Here is a 22,809-nt window from a genome sequence, read left to right as displayed (position 1 = left end):
ACAGAAAGCCAACTAAATGGGAAATGATATTTTCAAACAACAGCTCAGATAAGGGCCTAATATCCAAAATATACAAAGAACTCATAAAACTCAACAACAAACAAACAATCCAATAAAAAATGGGAAGAGGACATGAACAGACACTTCTCCCAGGAAGAAATACAAATGGCCAACAGATATATGAAAAGATGCTCATCTTCTTTAGTTATTAGAGAAATGCAAATCAAAACTGCAATGAGATACCACCTCACACCTGTTGGATTAACTATTATTAACAAGACAGGTAATAGCAAATGTTGGAGAGGCTGTGGAGAAAAAGAACCCTCATACACTGTTGGTGGGAATGTAAAGTAGTACAACCATTTGGAAGAAAGTATGGTGGTTCCTCAAAAAACTGAAAACAGAACTACCTTATGACCCAGCAATCCCTCTACTGGGTACATACCCCCAAAACTCAGAAACATTGATACGTAAAGACACATGCAGCCCCATGTTCATTGCAGCATTGTTCACAGTGGCCAGGACATGGAAACAACCAAAAAGCTCGTCAATAGATGACTGGATAAAGAAGATGTGGCACATATACACTATGGAATACTACTCAGCCATAAGAAATGATGACATCGGATCATTTACAGCAAAATAGTGCGATCTTGATAACATGATACGAAGTGAAATAAGTAAATCAGAAAAAACCAGGAACTGCATTATTCCATACGTAGGTGGGACATAAAAGTGGAACTAAGAGACATAGATAAGAGTGTGGTGGTTACGGGGGAGGGGGGAAAGGGAGAAGGAAAGGGGGAGGGGGAGGGGCACAAAGAAAACTAGATAGAAGGTGACAGAGGACAATCTGACTTTGGGTGATGGGTATGCAACATAATTGAACGACAAGGTAATCTGGACTTGTTATCTTTGAATATATGTATCCGGATTTATTGATGTCACCTCATTAAAAAAATAAAATTATTAAAAAAAAAAAGATTTGTCTGCGAGCTAGATGCAGCCATCAAAAGAGCCACATCTGACTCATGAGCCATAGGTTCCCGACCCCTGATTTAAACTATTGATTATGTTCTATACTTATCACCCAAAGTCTAATCATTTTCCATCACCTTATATTTATCCCTCTTTACACTCTTCCACCTTCTCCTTCTCCCCTCCCCATTCACTCAAGTCCCCTCCCCTCTCCCCCATGTTCCCTTCTCCCTGGTAACCACTTCACTTTTACTTATGTCTATAAGTCCCAGTTTTATATCTCACCTATGTGTGAAATCATACAGTTCTTAAGCTTTTTCTGATTTACTTATATCATTTCATGTAATGTTCTCAAAGTCCATCTATGTTGTCATAAATGTCACTATGTCATCAGTTCTTATGGCTGTATATAGGTACCACATCTTCTTTATCCAATCCTCTACTGAGGGACACTTAGGTTGTTTCCATGTCTTGACCACTGTGAATAATGCTGCAATGAACATTGGGGTGCATGTGTCTTTATGTACCAATGTTTTTGAGTTTTGTGAGTAGATACCCAGTAGAGGCTGATATAGCAATTCTATTCTTAATTTTTTGAGGAACCACCATACTTTCTTCCATAGTGGTTGTACTAATTTGCATTCCCACCAGCAGTGAATGAGGGTTCCTTTTTCTCCACAGCCTCTCCAACACTTGTTATTACCTGTCTTGTTGATAATAGACAATCTAACAGGTGTGAGGTGGTATCTCATTGTAGTTTTTTTTTTTTCTGAAGCTGGAAACGGGGAGACAGTCAGACAGATTCCCGCATGCGCCTGACCAGGATCCACCCAGCACACCCACCAGGGGGAGATGCTCTGCCCACCAGGGGGCGATGCTCTGCCCCTCCGGGGCGTTGCTCTGTTGCGACCAGAACCCCTCTAGCGCCTGGGGCAGTGGCCAAGGAGCCATCCACAGCGCCTGGGCCATCTTTGCTCCAATGGAGCCTCAGCTGCGGGAGGGGAAGAGAGAGACAGAGAGGAAGGAGAGGGGGAGGGGTGAAGAAGCAGATGAGTGCTTCTCCTGTGTGCTCTGGCCGGGAATCAAACCCGAGACTTCTGTATGCCAGGCCTACGCTCTACCACTTAGCCAACCAGCCAGGGCCTCTCATTGTAGTTTTGATTTGCATTTCTTGAATAGCTAGAGAAGATGAGCATCTTTTCATATATCTGTTGGCTATGTGTATGTCCTCTTGGGAAAAGTGTCTGTTTAGTTTGCTTGTTTGTTGCTGAGCTTTGTGAGTTCTTTACATATTTTGGATATTAACTCCTTATTGGAGCTGTTGTTTGAAAATATCATCTCCCATTTAGTTGGCTGTCTACATGTTTTGTTGTTAGTTTCTTTTGCTATGCAGAAACTTTCTTTTTAGAAAGTTTCTAAAAAATACATTTATTTTTGCCTTTACTTCCTCTGTATGTCTGCTTTTCTGCCAATACAAAGCTGTTTTGATTATCATGACTCTATAATATAATTTGAAGTCAGATAATATGATACCTCTGGCTTCATTCTTTTTCCTCAGGCTTGCGTTGGCTATTGGGTTTTTTTATGGCTTCATAATAACCTGGTAAATTTTGTTCTATTTCTTTCAATAATGGCATTGGCATTTTGATGGGGGCATTGTTTGTATATTGCTTTGGGTAATATAGCCATTTTAACTATGTTGATTCTTCCAATTCATGTACATGACATATTTTTCTATTTCATTGCATGTTTTCCAACTTCTTTTAATAATGTTTTGTAGTTTTCAGTGTATAGGCCCTCTACATTCTTTGCTAAGTTTATTCCTAGGTACTTTATTTATTTACTTTTTTCTGCAATCATAAAGGGAATTTTTTTAGTTCATTTTCTGAAGTTTCATTGTGGACATATAGAAAAGCAGTAAACTTTTGTATATTGATTTTGTATCCTGTGACTTTACTGCATTGGTTTATTGTTTTTAATAGTTTTTTGGTGAAGTCTTTGGAATTTTCTATATACAAGATTATGTTATCTATAAAAAGTGAAACCTTTACTTCTTCTTTCCTGATATGGATTCATTTTATTTCTTTCTCTTGCCTGATCACTCTGGTGAAAACTTCCAGAATTATGTTGAATAAGAGTGGATAGAGTTGTCTTGTTTCTGATTTTAGAGAAAAAGCCTTTATTTTTTTCCCATTTAGTATGGTTTTAGCTGATGGTTTGTCATTTATAACCTTTATTATGTTGAGGTACTTTCCTTTTATTCCAATTTTATTGACTATTTTAAACACAAAAAGATGCAAACAACAAAACATGTAATGATAGAAGTAGCATTGCTTTATGTTTTTGCAAATCTCTTTAATGTCTGGCATAATAGAAGAAAACTAGTTTCTATCTACTTCTGCACTCACTTTTCTGTGATATACTGTTCTGGTTTAAATATAAGAAGAAAATTCTATCTCAGACATATTATGTTGCTAGAAGAAGCAGGAGTATTTCATTGGGCATTTCAGATAATTGTGGATATAACTTGACACCAAAATTTTACAAGTGGAAATTTCTTAGAGGTTAGTGCCAATATGGAATTTGACATCATATCAATGAACTTTTTGTTTTCATACTTGAAAAATCTATTAGTACATCCTTAGTTTGAATAGACTCTTTCACTATCAAATGATTTTGGAGCATCATGCATTGATCATTTGAAAAAATATTACTTCACTGAGTTATGCAGATCATCCAAATATTGATATATTTCAGGAAACAATATAAAAATATCACATTTGTTACAATAACAATTGCTCTCCTTGGGACAGTACTTATGTTTTGAAAAGCTGTGAAGCTTTTGCTGGCAAATACAGGTTTCCTATAATTCTAATATTTACTTGAAAACTTGAATTTTATAATTGGAAAAACATACTGTCAGTTGTTTTCCTTGAAGTGACAAACACACTTCATTAATTTTAGAGAAAAATGCCTGCCAAGAACCCAAGTCTGATAACCAGTGTTTGTCTGTCATTAATTCTTTTAAGCAAAAATAGTGTTTTGTGAGAAATATTGCTTTAAATCACACAATTAAAAAATCTCAATGTAATTGCTAAAAAATAGAACAAAGACATCACCATATTTGTATGAAATTATAAAAGACACCAAACAGCCAAAGAATCCTGAGAAAAAAAATGAAGCAGGAGGTATCATAGTACCTGACTTCAAATTATACTACAGAGCTACAATAAAACAACATACTGGGACTAAACTAAGAGGACTCTTCAACCAAGGAACACTGAAGAAGCCACACCGAGACTGGTAGGAAAAGCGGAATCATGGAGAGGGCTGCCCAGCTCTCCGGAGTAAACAGCAGCTGGGAGAGACTCGTGTGGCGGGAAGTGAGTTTAGCAGAGAGGGGAGGGTCCTGAATCCCAGGAACAAAGCCCCAGCCTGCAGCCCCAGAGCCCAGAAGAGGCATAAAAACAGTATTTAGCTGGAAATAAGTCAGGGTCAGGATACTGTTTGTGAGAAAGAGTCTGATTTCTCAGACCCAGGATTCTTCTTAAAGGGACCGTGCAGAAAACTTCTCTCACAACCACTCACCTGGGGATCTGGGGTATGGGGAGAGAGAAGAGTACCAGAGTAGCAGGAAAAGAGTGTAATTTAGGAGGCACAGGGAGAAACATTTTGGGAGACAGCCACCTTAACCCCTAGGATGAGTCACTCCCCAAATCTGAAGTGGATATTTTCCCCGGAAACAGCAATACCAGAAAAAGCAGGACACCAGCCAAAGAAGCTCTCCTGCAGCACTCTGAGCAGAGTCACTTAGAAGGAAGGAGCTTTTGGGTCTACAGTAGTGAGTGTTAGGGTTTGAGCTGCAGCGCCCATACCCACGTGGCTGAGGGCTCCCCTGAGAGCAGGCAGCAGCGGGACACGGAGTCAAGGTTCTGTTGGCAGGGGCAGAAGTCTGATGGCCTCCACTGGGCTCACGTGTGAGCTCAGTATTGCCCGGCTAAGGAGGAGTAGGCATGCAAAAACGGTCAAGCCCAGCTGCTGGCAGCCTGCAATCCAGCCTGTGGGAGAAGGGCAGGAACCCTGGAAGGGGTGGAGACCAGCCCTTGAGCAAGGGTCCAGGAGCACAGCCTTGCCCCACCCGTGGAACCGAGGCTTGTGGCCTGACTTGGGAGCTGGCTCCTCCCGCAGATGTGGAGCCAAAAGCCCAGAACAGGCAGAGTTCCGCTACTGAGCTGAGCTTGGGCACTAAGTCCTGCCTGGCCAATAGAGCCAAGGCTAGCAGCCGTTCCACAAGCAGGCTCCTCCTGCAAGGGTGGGGTGAAAGCCTGGAAACAGGCAGAGACCCGCAGCTGAACAAAGGTGCTCGCCACTGCCCTCATGGCCTAGCATAATGCCACACACAGGGGCGGGGCAAAGGCCAAGGCCACCAAGGCTTGTGCAGCCGAGCACGTGATCACAGCCACTCCCATGAAGGAGAGGTGGAAACCACAGCAACAGCCCCAGTGGGCAGGCACCGACAATGTCCAAACTCAAAAGCCATAGGCAGCAACAGAAGAGGGGTGGCGGGCCTGCAGACAGACCATACCTAGGGAAAAGAGGCCACACCCAGTGGACTCCAGTGGCCAAGACCTTCTTTAAAGAGAAGATGATAAGGCAGAGAAATGCAACACAAATGAATCAAGAGAAATGCCAAGAAAAGGACCTGAATGAATCAGATATAACCAAATTACCAGATGCAGAGTTTAAAATAACGATTGCAAGGATGCTCAAAGATATTAGAACAACAATAGATGGTCATTACGAACACCTAAATAAAGAGATAGCAAATATAAGAAAGGACATTGAAATAATAAAAAAGAATCAGTCAGAAACGACAAATACAATATCTGAAATAAAGAACACAATGGAAGGAATTAAAAGCAGGATGGATGAAGTGGAGAATCGAATCAGCAAGTTAGAGGACATGATAAATAAAGGCATGGAAGTAGAGCAGAAAAAAGAAAAGAGATTCAAAAAGTCTGAGGAAATTCTAAGAGAGCTCTGTGACAACATGTAGAGAAATAATATCCGCATCATAGGGGTTCCTGAAGAAGAAGAGAAAGAACAAGTGATAGAGACTTTGTTCAAGCATATCATAGCTGAAAATTTCCCTCAATTAATGCAAGAAGCCCTGGCCGGTTGACTCAGTGGTAGAGCGTTGGCCTGGCATACGGAAGTCCCAGGTTCTTTTCCTGGCCAGGGCACACAGGAGAGGCGCCCATCTGCTTCTCCACCCCTCTGCCTCTCCTCCCTCTCTGTCTCTATCTTCCCCTCCCGCAGCTGAGGCTTAATTGGAGCAAAAGATGGCCCAGGTGCTTTGGATGGCTCCTTGGCCTCTGCCCCAGGCACTAGAGTGGCTCTGGTCATGACAGAGCGATGCCCCAGATGGGCAGAGCATCGCTCCCTTGTGGGCGTGCCAGGTGGATCCCGGTCAGGCGCATGTGGAAGTCTGTCTGACTGCCTCCCTGTTTTCAGCTTCAGAAAAATATAAAAAAAAAATTAAGGCAGGAAAACATCTCACATGTTCAGGAAGCTCAGAGAACTCCATTAAATAGAAACCCAAAGAAATCAACACCAAGACACATCATAATTATAATACCAAAGCTAAGTGATAAAGAGAAAATATTAAAAGCTGCTAGACAAAAAAAGGCTATCACCTACAAAGGAGCACCCATAAGAATGACTTCCGACTTCTCAACAGAAATACTTGAGGCCAGAAGGGAATGGCAAGAAATATTCAAAGTAATGCAGAACAAGAGCCTACCACCAAGACTACTTTATAAAGCAAGGCTCTTGTTTACAATTGAAGGAGAAGTAAAAAGCTTTAAAGACAAAAAAAAAAAAACTCAAGGAATTCACTACAACCAAACCAAGGCTGCAAGAAATGCTAAGGGACCTGTTGTAATCAGATCAAAGGGGAAAAAGAATATAGCAAAAGAGGAATACAGTTTTAAAAAATAAAATGGCAATAAACAATTACATATCAATAATAACCTTAAATGTAAATGAATTAAATGATCCAATCAAAAGACATAGGGTAGCTGCATGGATAAAAAAACAGGACACATACATATGCTGTCTACAAGAGACACACCTTAAATCAAAAGATGCACATAGACTGAAGATAAAAGGATGGAAAAAAATATTTCACGCAAATGAAAATGAAAAAAATAGCTGGGGTAGCAATACTTATATCAGAAAAAATAGACTTTAAAACAAAGACTATATTTAGGGATAAAGAAGGTCACTACATAATGGTAAAGGGAGCAATCCAACAGGAAGATATAACCATTATAAATATCTATGCACCTAATATAGGAGCACCTAAATATAAAAAGCAGACTTTGATGAATTTAAAGGGTGAGATCAACAGCAACACTATAATAGTAGGGGATTTCAATACCCCATTAACATCATTAGATAGATCCTCAAGAAAGAAAATTAACAAAGAAACAGCAGACTTACAGGACATATTAGATCAACTCGATTTAATAGATATCTTCAGAACCTTTCACCCTAAAACAGCAGAATATACAGTCTTTTCAATCGCTCATGGTACATTCTCTAGAATAGACCATATGTTAGGGCACAAAAGAAGTCTCAACAAATTTAAGAAGATTGAAATCATATTAAGCACTTTCTCTGATCAAAATGGCATGAAACTAGAAATCAACCACAATAGAAAAATTGAAAAATACTCAAACACTTGGAAACTAAAGAGCATGTTATTAAATAATGAATGGGTAAACAATGAGATCAAAGAAGAAATTTAAAAATTCCTAGAAAAAAACGATAATGAGCATACAACAACTAAAAATTTATGGGACACAGCTAAAGCAGTCCTGAGTGGGAAGTTCATAGCATTACAGGCATACCTCAAGAAGCTAGAAAAAGCTCAAATAAACAACTTGACCCTACATCTTAAAGAACTAGAAAAAGAACAGCAAGTAAATCCCAGAGCTAGTAGAAGAAAGGAAATAATAAAGATCAGAGCAGAAATAAATGACATAGATGCTAAAGAAACAATACAGAGGATCAATGAAACCAGGAGGTGGTTCTTTGAAAAGGTAAACAAGATCGATGAACCTTTAACCAGACTCACCAAGAAAAAAGAGAGAGGACTCAAATAAATAAAATTAGAAATGAGAATAGAGAAATAAAAACTGACACAACAGAAATATAAAATATTATAAGAAAATACTATGAAGAACTGTACGCCAGAAAACTAAACAACCTAGATGAAATGGACAAATTCCTTGAAACATATAATCTTCCAAAAATTAAATCTGGAAGAATCAGAAAACCTAATCAGATTAATTACAACAAATGAGATTGAAACAGTTATCAAGAAACTCCCCCCCCCCAAAATAAAACCTCTTGAGCCTGATGGCTTCACAAGTGAATTCTACCAAATATTCTAAGAAGTAACTCCTATCCTTCTGAAGCTATTTCAAAAAATTCAAGAGGAAGGAAGACTTCCAATCTCCTTTTATGAGGCAAGCATAATTCTGATTCCAAAACCAGGCAAAGACAACACAAAGAAAGAAAATTATAGGCCAATATCCCTGATGAATTTAGATGCTAAAATCCTCAACAAAATATTAGCAAACTGGATCAATATATGAAAAAATCACACAGCAGGATGAAGTGGGATTTATTCTTGGGAGGCAAGGCTGGTACAAATATTTCCAAATCAATCAATGTGATTCATCACATTAACAAAAAGTAGGAGAAAAACGACATGATAATTTCAATAGATGCAGAAAAAGCATTTGATAAAATCCAGCACCCATTCTTGATCAAAACTCTCAGCAAAGTGGGAATACAGGGAACATACCTCAACATGATAAAGGCCATTTATGACAAACCCACAGGCAACATCATACTCAATGGGCAAAAATTAAAAGCAATACCCTTAAGATCAGTAACAAAGCATGAGTGCTCCCTTTCACCACTCTTATTCAACATAGTTCTGGAAGTTCTAGCCACAGCAAACAGATGAGAAGAAGAAATAAAACACATCCAAATTGGAAAAGAAGAAGTAAAACTATTATTATTTGCATATGATATGATATTGTATATAGAAAAACCTAAAGTCGCAGTTAAAAAAATACTAGACCTGATAAATGAATTCAGCAATGTGGCAGGATATAAAATCAATACTCAGAAATCAGAGGCATTTTTATACACTAATAATGAACTGTCAGAAAGAGAAATTAAAGAATCAATCCCCTTTACCATTGCAACCAAAAAAAAGAAAAATAAAGTATCTAAGAATAAATTTAACCAGGGAGATTAAAGATTTGTGCTCAGAAAATTATAAAACATTGATACAAGAAATCAGGGAAGATACAAACATGTGGAGGCATATACCATGCTCATGGTTAGGAAGAATAATCATCATTAAAATGTTTATATTACCCAAAGCAATCTATAAATTCAATGCAATACCAATTAAAATACCAATGATGTACTTTAAAGATATAGAACACATATTCCAAAAATTTATATGGAACCAAAAGAGAACATGAGTAGCCTCAGCAATCTTGAAAAGGAAGAATAAAGTGGGAGGCATCACACTTCTGGATATCAAGTTATATTATAAGGCCATTGTACTCAAAACAGCCTGGTACAGGCATAAGAATTGGCATATAGATCAATGGAACAGAACTGAGAACCCAGAAAGAAACCCACACACCTTTATGGACAATTGGTATTTGACAAAGGAGGTAAGAGCATACATTGGAGTAAAGAGAGCCTCTTCAACAAATGGTGTTGGGAAAATTGGACAGCTACCTGCAAAAAAATGAAACTAGACCACCAACTTACACTATTTACAAAAGTAAACTCAAAATGGATAAAAGACTTAAATGTAAGCTGTAAAACCATAAGTATCTTAGAAGAAAACATAGGCAGTAAGCTCTCTGACATCTCTCGCAGCAATATATTTGTTGATTTGTCTCCACAGGCAAGTGACATAAAAGACAGAATAAACAAATGGGACTTTATCAAACTAAAAAGCTTCTGCACAGCTAAAGACAATAAGAACAGAATAAAAAGACAAACTACACAATGGGAAAATATATTTGACAATGCGTCTGATAAGGGGTTAATAACCAAAATTTATAAAGAACTTGTAAAACTTAATACCAGAAAGACAAACAATCCAATCAAAAAATGAGCAAAAGAAGTGAATAGGCACTTCTCCAAAGAGGACATACAGATGGCCAATAGACAGATGAAAAAATTCTCAACATCACTAATCATTCGAGAAATGCAAATTAAAACCACAATGAGATATCACCTCACAGCAGTCAGAATGGCGCTCATGAATAAAACAACACAGAATAAGTGCTGGCTAGGATGTGTAAAAAAGAGAACCCTCCTGCACTGCTGGTTGGAATGCAGACTGGTACAGCCACTGTGGAAAACAGTATGGAGATTCCTCATAAATTAAAAATCAAACTGCCTTTTGACCCAGCTGTACCACTGTTAGGAATATACCCCAAGAACACCATAGCACTGTTTGAAAAGAAGAAATGCATCCCCATGTTTATGGCAGCATTGTTCACAATAGCAAAGATCTGGAAACAGCCCAAGTGTCCGGCAGAGGATGAGTGGATTAAAAAGCTTTGGTATATATATACTATGGAATACTACTCAGCCATAAGAAATGATGACATGAGATCTTTTACAACAACATGGATGGACCTTGATAACATTATACTGAGCTAAATAAGTAAATCAGAAAAAGCTAAGAACTATATGATTCCATACATAGGTGGGACATAATAATGAAACTCAGAGACATGGACAACAGTGTTGGGGTTACAGTGTGGGGAGGAGGAGAAGGAGGGGGTTGGGGGAGGCAGGGGCACAGAGAAAACCAGTTAGAAGGAGACGGAAGGCAATTTTATCAATGTCACCCATTAAAATTAATCAAAAAAAATTTGTCTCACGGCTAATTCAGGCAGTTAGAAGAATAGTATAAGGATGCTAATTCTGCTTCTCAGACCACATCCTGCAAAAGGGGCCTCAAGAAAATTGGTGATTTGGCTTCTCTGATTTTGCCAATTGGATTTTAAAAAATAGGTCAGGAACGCCCTGAAATGGATCTAACAATACATGAGCATAAATGTAAAGGACTTTTAGATACTGGAGCTGATGTATCTGTTATTGCTAAGCTACATTGGCCTCCTGCCTGGCCCACCCATGCAGCAGCCACAGAATTACAAGGTATAGGACAGAGTAAATCCCCCCAACAAAGTTCTAGTTTTTTACATTGGGAAGATTAAGAAGGTCATTCTGGATTTTTTAAGCCTTATGTGCTCCCTGGATAGCCAGTTATTTTGTGGGGTGGAGATGCTTTGAAAAATATGGGAGTGTTGCTTGTCAGTCCTAATGGTTTAGTCAGTACTCAGATGCTTAATCAGGGATTTTTGCCCAGCAAGGGACTAGGGAAAGAACAGCGAGGGATTCTCACCCCATAGAAGTGGCACCCAATACCAGAAGGTGTGGATTAGGATATAAAAATTTAGCATAGGGGCCTTGGTAGCTCCTGCTACCTCAATAATGCATTGTGCAGACCCAATTACTTGGAAATCAGATAATCCTGTATGGGTAGACCAATAGCCCCTTTCTCAGGAGAAACTTAGGGCAGCTGCTCGATTGGTACAAGAGCAGCTACAGCTTGGGCACATTGAACCATCTAATAGCCCATGGAATACACTTCCATATTTTGATCTTATTGCCTCCTGGATTATCAAGGCATAGGCGACCCTTACAGCTTATAGGTTTTGAGCCTCAAAATTATTGTTGTTCCTTTTTTCAAAGGATCAACAGCAATGGCTCTAGGAAACTTCCACTAAATGGCAAATCGCTCTTGCAAATCAATGGACAACTTCATACTGAAACTGTCAACTTAAAATTAGCTCAAAGACTAGAATTACATGCCATTTCATGGCTTTTCAGCATTTGCCATTTTCCCCCTTTAATCTATATAGAGACAGCAAATATTTACTTATGATGTTTCCACTATAAAGACTGCTGTCTTAGGGACAAATGCTGGTGAACTATTTTAGCAGTTCCTCCTTCTTCAAAGACTTGTATGTCAACATAGAGCTCCATGTTTTTATAGGACATACTTGAGCTCACTTCATGCTCCCTGGAGCTTTACCACAAGGGAATGCCCTTGTTGATAAAGCTACCCAAAAGAGCATTATTTGGAGCAACCATGACAGATCAAGCAATTCAGTCTCATACTATTCATCACCAGAACGCTGCAGCCCTGTGTAAACAGTTTCAACTTTCTCGGGAAGCAGCACAGCAGATTGGGAAATCCTGTCCTAAGTGTCCTATGCTACAATCTGTCCCTTAATTTGGAGTTTACACTCAAGGACCCCTACCAGGACAACTTTGGCAAATGGATGTTACTCATATTCCTTCCTTTGGTGAACAGCCCTATGTCCACGTTACAGTGGATATATATTCTGTATTTATAGTAACCTCTGTCAGAACAGGAGAGACTGCTAAGCATGTTATAGCTCATTGTCTGTATGCATTGTTCTATTATTGGATTTCCTAAACTGGTTAAACTGACAATGCTACTGCATATGGAGCAAAAGCATTTACTGTATTTTGTCAAACCTTTCAAATTATGGGTATTTCTTACAATCTTTAAAGTCAAGGTATTATTAAAGTGTACCCAGCAAATATTTTAAGGTCAATTTAAGAAAATTTAAAAGGGGGGAGTCATATCCTGGAACTCCTTCGGGTCTACCATATCATGCTTTTTACTTAAAAAATTTTAAATTTCTTTTGAATGCTGATGAACATGAGACACCAAGTCTTCTTCTCCTGCAAACTTCTACCTTCTTTTATTTGATCCAGCTAATAACACTGTTTTGTCTTTTTCCATATATCTCCAGATATATGGAAAAGGTTTATATAGATGGGTGGGGATCCTCAAACCCCTCAGTGAGATCTTCTGAGCATGGATTTTAAGATGCCAAGAGGCAGAAAAAGCCCAATAGAAATCAGGTGAACTACCAGCTTTTAGGATATGCCCTTAAAGGCTCCAACGCCCCAAAGAGGTCTCATAGGATGCCATCTGGGTCCTGCTTCAATAGTGGAAAGGAAGGTCATTGAGCTAAAGCCTGCCAGACTTACATGCCTCTGCTGTGAGGAAACAGGGACACTGGAAGGTAGGCTTCCCCCTTGCTCCTCTAAGGGAGGTTTCAGTCTCTTCCAGCCCTGCTCCAGCCACCTATGACCTAATCTTGCCCAGAATGCTGGAGTTTGCCAATGAAGGCTGAAGGTGCCCCGAGCCGTCGGCCCCATCTACAACACTGTGGACGAGCCTAGGATATTTATTCCAAGAAGCAGGTAAACTGATCTCATTTGCACAAGGGCCACTTAACTATGTCTTGCCTGAAAAGGCAGGTTTTTTATTCTTCCCTCAAAGATCTCTGTTGTGGGTGTTGATAGTCCTATTTTCTGCTGCTTTGTTTAATATATAGTGTTTCCTTTATTCCTCCTACCTCAATGCCCCACTCATATTTCAGGCTGGGACCTACTCCTAATTTAGAGCTCTCTTTCCCCCTATTGCCAACTTCTATTATGAATCTACCTTTGCCACCCAGCTTAGTGTATCCCAAGGTTCTCGTTACCACACCACAGTCGCAGAGCTCCAGGGAAAAGCAACCTGTTCTCATCTCTCCAGGCAGAGGAGAACAGAAACTCCATCTCCACACATGCTTCAGATGGCTTTTCCAGTCTACCTGAATCATTACCAGCTGGAAGCAGTGGTCATTGGGACTTGGACGTGAGCTGCAAAGTATAGAATTGTGACAACAATTCCAGTGCCCTGCGTTCTTTTCCTGGATGTGGACTTTTCCTGGACTCCTGCTCCTTGTGACAGATCCTAACAGACTGAACTAGGGTTGGGTTGCATTTTTCAGGGATTTGGCATGGTGATGGTGCCAACTTGGACTTGGTGAACATGTTAAGGACACTACTCTTTTATGGATTCTTGCTGTATTGGCCAGGAGTTTGCTTAAAGGCTTTAATCACTGTAAAAAAATTAGAAGACTGGATAAAGAAGATGTAGCACATATATACCATGGTATACTATTCAGCCATAAGAAATGATGACATTGGAACATTTACAACAAAATGGTGGGATCTTGATAACATTATATGGAGTGAAATAAGTAAATCAGAGAAAACCAAGAACTGCAGGATTCCATACATTGGTGGGTCATAAAAACAAGACTAAGAGACATGGACAAGAGTGTGGTGGTTACAGGGTGTGGGGGGAGCGAAGGAGGGGGAGGGGGAGGGTGATGGGCACAAAGAAAACTAGATAGACGGTGACGGAGGACAATCTGACTTTGGGTGATAGGTATGCAACATAATTGAATGACAAGATAACCTGGACATGTTTTCTTTGAATATATGTACCCTGATTTATTAATGTCACCCCATTAAAATTAATAAAAATTTATTTATAAAAAAAACAAAAAACCCCCAAAACAACAACATAGTATTGGCAGAAAAATGGACAGACAGACCAGTAGAACAGAATCGAGAGCTCAGAAATAAAACCACAGATATATGGACAAATAATCTTTATCAAAGGAGCCATAAACACACAGTGGAGAAAAGCAAGGCTCTTTAATAAGTAGTGCTGGGAAAATTGGAAAGCCACATGCAAAGAGATGAAACTTGATTAGTTTGTCCCTATGCACAAAAATTAATTCAAAATGGATCAAAGATCTAAATATAAGACCTGAATCAATAAATTACATAGAAGAAAACAAAGGTGCTAAACTTACGAACTTGGCCATAGAAGATATTTTATGAATTTGACATCAAGGTCAAGGAAATTAGAGGCAAAAATAAATGAATGGGACTATATCAAACTAAAAAGCTTCTGCACAGCAAAAGAAACTGACAACAAAACAAATAGGCAGCCAACCAAATGGAAGATGATATTCACAAACATTAGCTCTGAAAAGGGGTTAATATCTAAAATATATAACAAACTCACAAAGCTCACCAACAATCAAGCAAACAATCCAATTAAAAAGTGGGGAGAAGACCTGAACAGACAATTATGTAATAAAGACATAGAAACAATGAATAGTTATATGAAAAGATGCTCATCCTCACTAGCTATTAGAGAAATACAAATCCAAGGTTCAATAAGATACCATCTCACACCTGTTAGATTAGCTATTATCAACAAGCCTGGTAATAGCAAGTACTGGAGAGGTTGTGGAGAAAAATGAACCCCCATTTACTGCTGGTGGGAATGTAAACTGGCACAGCCATTATGGAAGACAGGATGGCAGTTCCTCCAAAAATTAAGTATAGAGCTATGATATAACCTAGTAATCTATGTACTGTGTATCTTCCCCCAAAATTCAACAACATTGGTACGTAAAGATACATGCATCCCCATGTCCATTGCAGCATTATTCACAGTGCCCAAGACATGGAAATAACCAAAGTGTCTGTTGATAGAGGGTTAGATAAAGATGTGGTACATCTATACAGTGAAATACTATTCAGCCATAAGAAATGATGACACATTGCCATTTATGACCTCATGGATGGAACTTGGGAACATTATACTGAGTGAAATAAGTAAATCAGAAAAAGTTAAAAACTGTATGATGTCACACATAGGTAGGATATAAAACTGAGACTCATGGACATAGATAAAATTGAAGTGGTTACCAGGGGAAGGAGGTGTAGGGAGGGAAGTGAAGAGGGACAAATATAGGGGGACAGTAAATGATTTGCCTTTGGGTAATGGGCACAAAGAGAATCAGCAATTCAAATACTATAAAGATGTTTACTTGAAACCTGTCAATCCTTTTTTTTTTTTTTTTTTTTTTTTTTTTTTTTTTTTACAGATTTTACAGAGAGAAGAGGGGAAGGGAGAGTAAGAAGTATCAACTCAGAGTAGCTTCATTTTAGTTGTTCATTGCTTGCTGTTGTATGAGCCTTGACAGGGCAAGGCCAGGGATTCAAACTGGCTACAACAGCATTCCAGGTCGATGCTTTATTCACTGCACCTCTACAAGCCAGTCAAAACCTATGTATTTTTTTTTGAGAAAGAGAGAGAGAGAGAGAGAGAGAGAGAGAGAGAGAAGGAAGGAGATAAAGAGAGGGAGATACAGGAGAGGAGAGATTGGAAGCATTAACTCGTAGTTGGGGCCCTTTAGTTGTTCACTGAATTGCTTCTCATACATGCCTTGACCTGAGGAGCTCCAGCTGAGCCAGTGACGCCGAGCTCAAGCCATTCACACCAGGCTCAAGCTAGAGACCTTGAGCTTCAAGCCAGTCACCTTTGGGTTCAAGCCACTGACAATGAAAGCATGTCAATGAGCCTGCGCTCAAGCTGGGTACCCCATGTTAAAGCTAGTGTGCCTGTGCTCAAGCCAAATGAGCCTGTACTTAAGCTGGTGTCCTGGGGTTTCAAACCTGGGACCTCAGTGTCCCAGTTTAATGTTCTATCTACTGTGCCACCATTGGTCAAGTGAAACCTATGTATTCTTATTGATCAATGTTACCCCATTAAATTTAATTTTTAAATAAAAAGAAAAAAGGTGAAAAAAATTGCACAAGTACTTAGTCTTTGAGGCAATTATACTTCAGGATGCAGAAGTGCTTTATGTATATTTCCCATTTTGTCATAAAAAATTTTAAAAATCATATACTCAAAGGTCAGTGTTTATAACATTAATGAAAATTTCAGCTTGACCAGGTGGTGGCACAGTAGATAAAGCATTGACCTAGTAGGCTGGGGACACAGGGTCAAGGTCCCAACATTTCCAGCTTGAGCATGGGCTCACCAGCTTGAGCATGACGTTGCGGCTTGAGTGTGGGATCGTAGATATGACCCTATGGTCTTTGGCTTGAGCCCAGGATCATGGGCTTGAACAAGGAATCACTGGCTTGGCTGGAGTCCCCCCCCCAACAAGGCACATACATGAAGCAATCAGTGAACAACTAAGGTGCCACAACTATGAGTCGATACTTCTCATCTCTTTCTATCCCTGTCTGTTTCTCTCTCTCTTGCTTAAAATTTCTTTTCACTGCTCCTCCAAAGACATTCTTAAGTGCAACTGGCATTGGGTTTTTGTTTTTTTTTATCTTACTGCATGTAGTGGTGAACACAATGACTAATAGTACTATTTGGCTATTTGGTGGTTCTTCCTAGTTTTCTAGGGCTGCTGTAACAGATTTAGTGATTTAAAACCACACTCATTTATTCTCTGGCAATTTTGGGAACTCAGAAATCTAAAATCAGTTTTATGAGCTAAAATGGGGTTAGCAGGGCTACACTCCCTCCAGAAGTTCTAGGGAAAAATTCGTTTCCGTGCTTTTCCTAGCTTCTAGAGCTGTGTTCCTTCATTTTTTGGATTATATCTTTTTCATGCATCCTCAAAGCCAGGAGTGTCACATCTTGTTTTAGCCATTATATTGCCTTCTTCTCCTGTTCAGATTTCCCTCTGTCTCTGTTGTGACCATCATAAAGAAATAAGGAGCACCCACCCAAAAATTACTTAGGACGTCAAGACTGATAATGCAGGTGCAGGCCAGTTGGCTTGGTGATAGAGCATTGGCTGGCATGTGGATGTCCTGGATTTGATTCCTGGTCAGGGCGCACAGGAGAAGTGACCATCTGCTTCTCCACCACTCACCCTTCCTCCTCTCTCTCTCTCTCTCTTTCTTCCACTGCCACTTCCATGGCTCAATTGGTGCTAGTGAGTAGGTCTTGGGTGGTTAAGATGACTGGTGGTCTCCACCTCAACTGCTAAAAAAAATTGCTTGGTTGCTGAGCAACAGAGCAATAGCCCCAGATAGGCAGAACATTGCTCCCTAGCGGGCTTGCCAAGTGGATCTTGGTCAGGGTGGATGGTGGAATCTGTCTCTCTGCCTCCCCTCCTCTCTCTCTCTCTCTCTCACACACACACACACACACATAAAAGAATAATAATACCACAACACACCCACCAGAAAGGTATGTGAAGCTTTATTACTTACAGGATTGAGGCTTTCCTGGGGAGAGCAGGGCAAGTCTCCCAAGTATGTCTGAAATTGACTTGAGAGAGCAAGGAAAGGAGACTAGCTCAAGTTTTTTCCCTGCAAAAATCTTTATTATATCCATTTGGTCCAGTGCCTGGGAGAAGGTTCCAGAGTGGTTTAAAAGAAGCCTACTGTTTTCAGGGAAAGGCTCAGGCAAAAGCCAGATATCAGGGGAATGAGGGTGTTCCTAAAAACCTTTGCGCTCCAAAGGTTCCTAGTCTTACTTTAGAGTGAGCCTTTTGAAGAGATACTCACCCAGCCCAGCTTGGGGGCGGCCAGCTGTAGAGGTTGGTGAGGTGGTCACCCACCTTCTTGATGAGTTTCACCTGCTGATCCAGGAAGTGGCTGTCTAGCAAGTCACAGAGATGAGGGTCTGTGTGGGTAGACCCCAGGGCATGCAGATCCAAAAGAGCCTGGTTCAGGTTCTTTTCCATGGCCACAGCAGCTTCCATGGCATCCTGAGTCTACCACACTTATCTTGGGAAGGCCGCAGCACATCCTGGAAGAGAATGTGGCCACTGCATAGGTTTTGCATCATATGTATGTATGTATGTATTTTGAAATTAAGTTTAATAGGGTGACATTGATCAAAAAGAATGCATAGGTTTCCTGTGAACATCTCTAGCATTTCAACTCTTGGTTGCATTGTGTGATCACCTCCCAAAGTCAAATTATTTTCTGTTGCTGTATATTTGTCCCTTTTTTCTCTCCTCCCTCCACCCCTCCCCTGGGTTTTGCATCTTTAAGAGATGTTGAGTTTCCTGTGAAAAAAAGTGGCCCACACCCTCCAGAGCAAAATCGTGTGGTCAAATTAGAAGCCCAGAGAGAGGTAGGTGTAGGAGCCCCGCAGATGTAGTTTGACTGGGCGGCTGATGGCAGCTTCCACTTTGGTGAAATAATTCTGACGAATTTGGGAGCTCATGATTGTTCAGCAAAAAAGGAGTTAAAGATCAAAACAGTGTTTGCTGGTCTCAGAGGCTGAGTATGGCCGAGGTGGTTTTGAAGGTGGTGACTGGAGAAGAGGTTGGAGGGTAGTCAGAGGCTGGAAGAAGAGGATCCCTGGGTCTGCTCTGTCTGAACACTGTTGAACCAAGGGACAGATTTAGGGGACTACCAAGGGCACTGTGACTTAAGTTTTATAATTAATGACATTGAGTATCCCATATTTGTCTATTCTGTTTGAGTTGCTATCAAAATATCTCCATCATATACTGTATTTTTAGGGCCTTTGGAGGTCACTGGTTTGAATAGTTATAATAATAAATTTTTAAAGTGTGGGTGTCAGTGGTTGAATGAGAGGTTTGAGTTATCTGAATTTGATTTAAACTCTGTCATTTACTAGCTGGGCAGGTTATTTAACCTTTTAAACCTCAGATTCCTCATCTGAATAAGGGGTATGATAATACTGTCTACTTTTGATTCATTCATTGAATAAATATTTATTGAGCCAGTCATGTTTTAACCACTGGGGACATACCAGTGTAAAAAACAGTGAAAATGCCCTGGCCAGTTGGCTCAGTGGTAGAGCGCCGGCCTGGCGTGCAGGAGTTCTGGGTTCAATTCCCGACCAGGGCACACAGGAGAAGCGCCCATCTGCTTCTCCACTCCTCACCCTCTCCTTCCTCTCTGTCTCTCTCTTCCCCTCCCGCAGCCGAGGCTCCATTGGAGCAAAGTTGGCCCGGGCGCTGGGGATGGCTCTGTGGCCTCTGCCTCAGGCGCTAGAATGGCTCTGGTTGCAACAGAATAATGCCCCGGATGGGCAGAGCATCGCCCCCTTGTGGGCATGCCGGGTAGATCCCGGTCGGGCACATGTGGGAGTCTGTCTGACTGCCTCCTTGTTTCCAACTTCAGAAAATACAAAAAAAACCCAAAAACCAAAAAACAAAAACAAACAAACAAAAAAGCCAGTGAAAATATTCATGTTCTTATGTATGCTATAAGGGTGTAGTAAGGATTAAAAGAGATAATGATGATGTATTCACAGTGTTTGGCACTGTACCTGACACATAAGAAATCCTCACTATTTTTCACTTATTGCTGTTATCATGGTTGTTATTACTCTCCTGGATGATCTTGCAGGATAAAAAATATAGGTTTATTCATGGTTCAATAAATATTTATTTTGACCTATTATTATGCTAGATACTTTGCTAAAAACTAGGGATAAATAATTTTGGGGAACTATCTCTTCTTGGCCCAAGTTCCGACAAATCAAAACATAAAAAGTTCTTCTGAAGAAAATTGAGGATTTTTCTTTTTGTGTGGAAGCACATTTGGTCTCATCTGGCAGTTGAAGAAGATTTTTAAAATTTTAAAAACTGTTTATTATTGAAATTCTCAAATATTGTCAAATATAGACAGACTAATGTAATGAACACTCATGTGTCTATTATTAAGCTACAGCAATCATTAGTGACAGTCACTCTTGTTTCATATATATCTCCACCTACTTTCCCCCATCATTCTGATGCAACTTCCAGACATCATATCATTTATAACTACTTCAATATGTAAAGAAGTGTTTTTAAAGTTAATAAATTTTTATTTAAGGAATTTTTACATGTTCTGATTCTTTTCACTGTCTTAGTTCCTCCTGAGTTTAAATCTTAATCCTTTTTTTTGCTCAATCCAGTTGTCATGTCAGTCAAGCCTATGTAAAAGGAATAGAGATGATCATATCATCACAAACCATCTGGTCCCTAGAAACAGAAGGATTAGCTAGACAAAGGACGTCTACAAGACTCCAGAGATCTAAGACAGTTATTGTAAAATCTCACTGATTATTAATGGCTATTAAAGAATTACATATAACTTGTGTTATATTGGAAAGTACTGATCTAGGCAATGAAAATAAATAAGGATTAATAAAATGTTCTTAATAGGCTGAATGCTAGCAATGTAGCAGAAAGAAAACCTAGTAGGAAAATGTTTTGTGGTAATGTCCATGGCAAATAAAGCAGCTGTCTTAATCTGCTCTGCACAGCCTTGCTATGACACTCATTATTACCAGTCTATCTCCTCATGCAAAAGGAACAGTCTTCTAGATTAGAAATACTGAGATAGGCTTAGGAAAATCAGCTATGAATAAGCTCCCCCACACCCCAGCAGTGGTTCTATCCTAAGATAGAAGTAAAGCTTAGAGGCTTTGATTATCTACAGAAAAAAAGAATTCCAGTAAACATGCACAATGATGAAGCATTTACATTTCCAAGAAAGGGAGTCAAAAAGGTCTTGCCAATGAAATGGACATAGAATTTTTTAAAAAAAGTTTAATTAGAGGAAGAAACTGTATTTTGTCTTCTGTTGGATTGTAATGTCTATGCTATCATTTCAAATTCATTTATATGGTTTAAAATAGGTGATAGAAGTTCATCATTTTACTTTTGCCTTTCTTTTCTTCCTCAGTCTCCCTGAAAAATCAAAGAGTAAGTGGCTAATTCAGTTGGTCCAGTGGTTATCAAACTTTTTGTGTAAAAGGCCAGGTAGTAAATATTTTAGGCTTTGTGGGCTATGAGGTCTCTGCCACAACTCTTCAACTTGTCATGCAAAAGCAGCCATAGAATCTGTAAATAAATGGACATACTTAAGTTCCAATACAACTTTATTTATGGGTACTAAAATTTGAATTTCATGTAATTTTCATGAATCACAAAATATTATTATTTCTCTGATTTCTGTTCAACCATTAAAAAGTATACTGACCACTCTTAGCTCACAGATCATACAAAAAGAGGTGATGAGCTGGATTTGTCTTGCAAGCTGCAATTTTATGACCCCTGGACTAGTGCTCAGAGAGATGAGAGAAATATTACATTATATTTATTTAACAATTCATTAAATATTTTCTTTTTTTATTGATTTGAGAGAGCGAGAGAGAGACAGAGACAGGAAGGGAGAGAGGGAGAAAAAAGCATGAAAAGCATCAACTTGTAGTTGTTTCACTTCAGTTATTCATTGATTGCTTCTCATGTATGCCTTGACTGGGTGGCTGAAGCTGAGCCACTGACTCCTTGCTCAAGCCAGTGACCTTAGGATCATGACTCTGAACCTGTGCTCAAGCCAGTGACTCTGCTCAAACCGGTGAGCCTGCACTCAAGCTGGGGGCTTCGGGGTTTTGAACTGGGACTTTAGCGTCCTAGGTTGACACTCTGTCCATTGCATCATCATTGGTCAAGCCATAAAACATTTTCACATATATTTCATTTTATATTTAGAACAACTCTATGAAGTATATATTCTCATCTTTCTATCTTACAGATGAGAAAGCTGAGCCTGACCAGGCAGTGGCACAGTGGATAGAGTATAAGACTAGGATGTGACCCAGGTTTGAAACCCTGAGGTTGCTGGCTTGAGTGCGGGCTCATCTGGCTTGAGCATGGGCTCACCAGCTTGAGCACGGGGTCACTGGCTTGAGCAAGGGGTCACTTGCTCTGCTGTAGCCCCCTTGTCAAGGCACATATGAGAAAGCAATCAATGAACAACTAAGGAACCTCAACAAAGATTTGAGCTTCTCATCTCTCTCCCTTCTTGTCTGTCTGTCTCTATCTGTCCCTCTGTCTGTCTCTGTCACAAAAAAAGAAAGCTGAAGCTCAGAGATTTGCCTAAAGTACTGGCTCTCAACCTAGGCTGCACATTAAGTTTATCTGGGAGGCTTTTAAAGAATATCAGGCTCCACACTCAGGAATTCTGATT

The 22,809-nt window shown here is 39.7% G+C and overlaps 1 pseudogene; it reads right to left on the bottom strand.

The window, feature by feature from the left end:
- Positions 1-20,984: 20,984 nt before the first annotated feature.
- LOC136386651 (small nucleolar RNA SNORA32) lies at positions 20,985-21,126 on the bottom strand (annotated as a pseudogene).
- Positions 21,127-22,809: the final 1,683 nt, after the last annotated feature.

This window comes from Saccopteryx leptura, chromosome X (assembly GCF_036850995.1).
Source record: "Saccopteryx leptura isolate mSacLep1 chromosome X, mSacLep1_pri_phased_curated, whole genome shotgun sequence".
Classification (NCBI taxonomy): Eukaryota; Metazoa; Chordata; class Mammalia; order Chiroptera; family Emballonuridae; genus Saccopteryx; species Saccopteryx leptura.
Note: the sequence above shows the minus strand (reverse complement) of the source record. Positions and strands in the feature narration are given on the sequence as shown.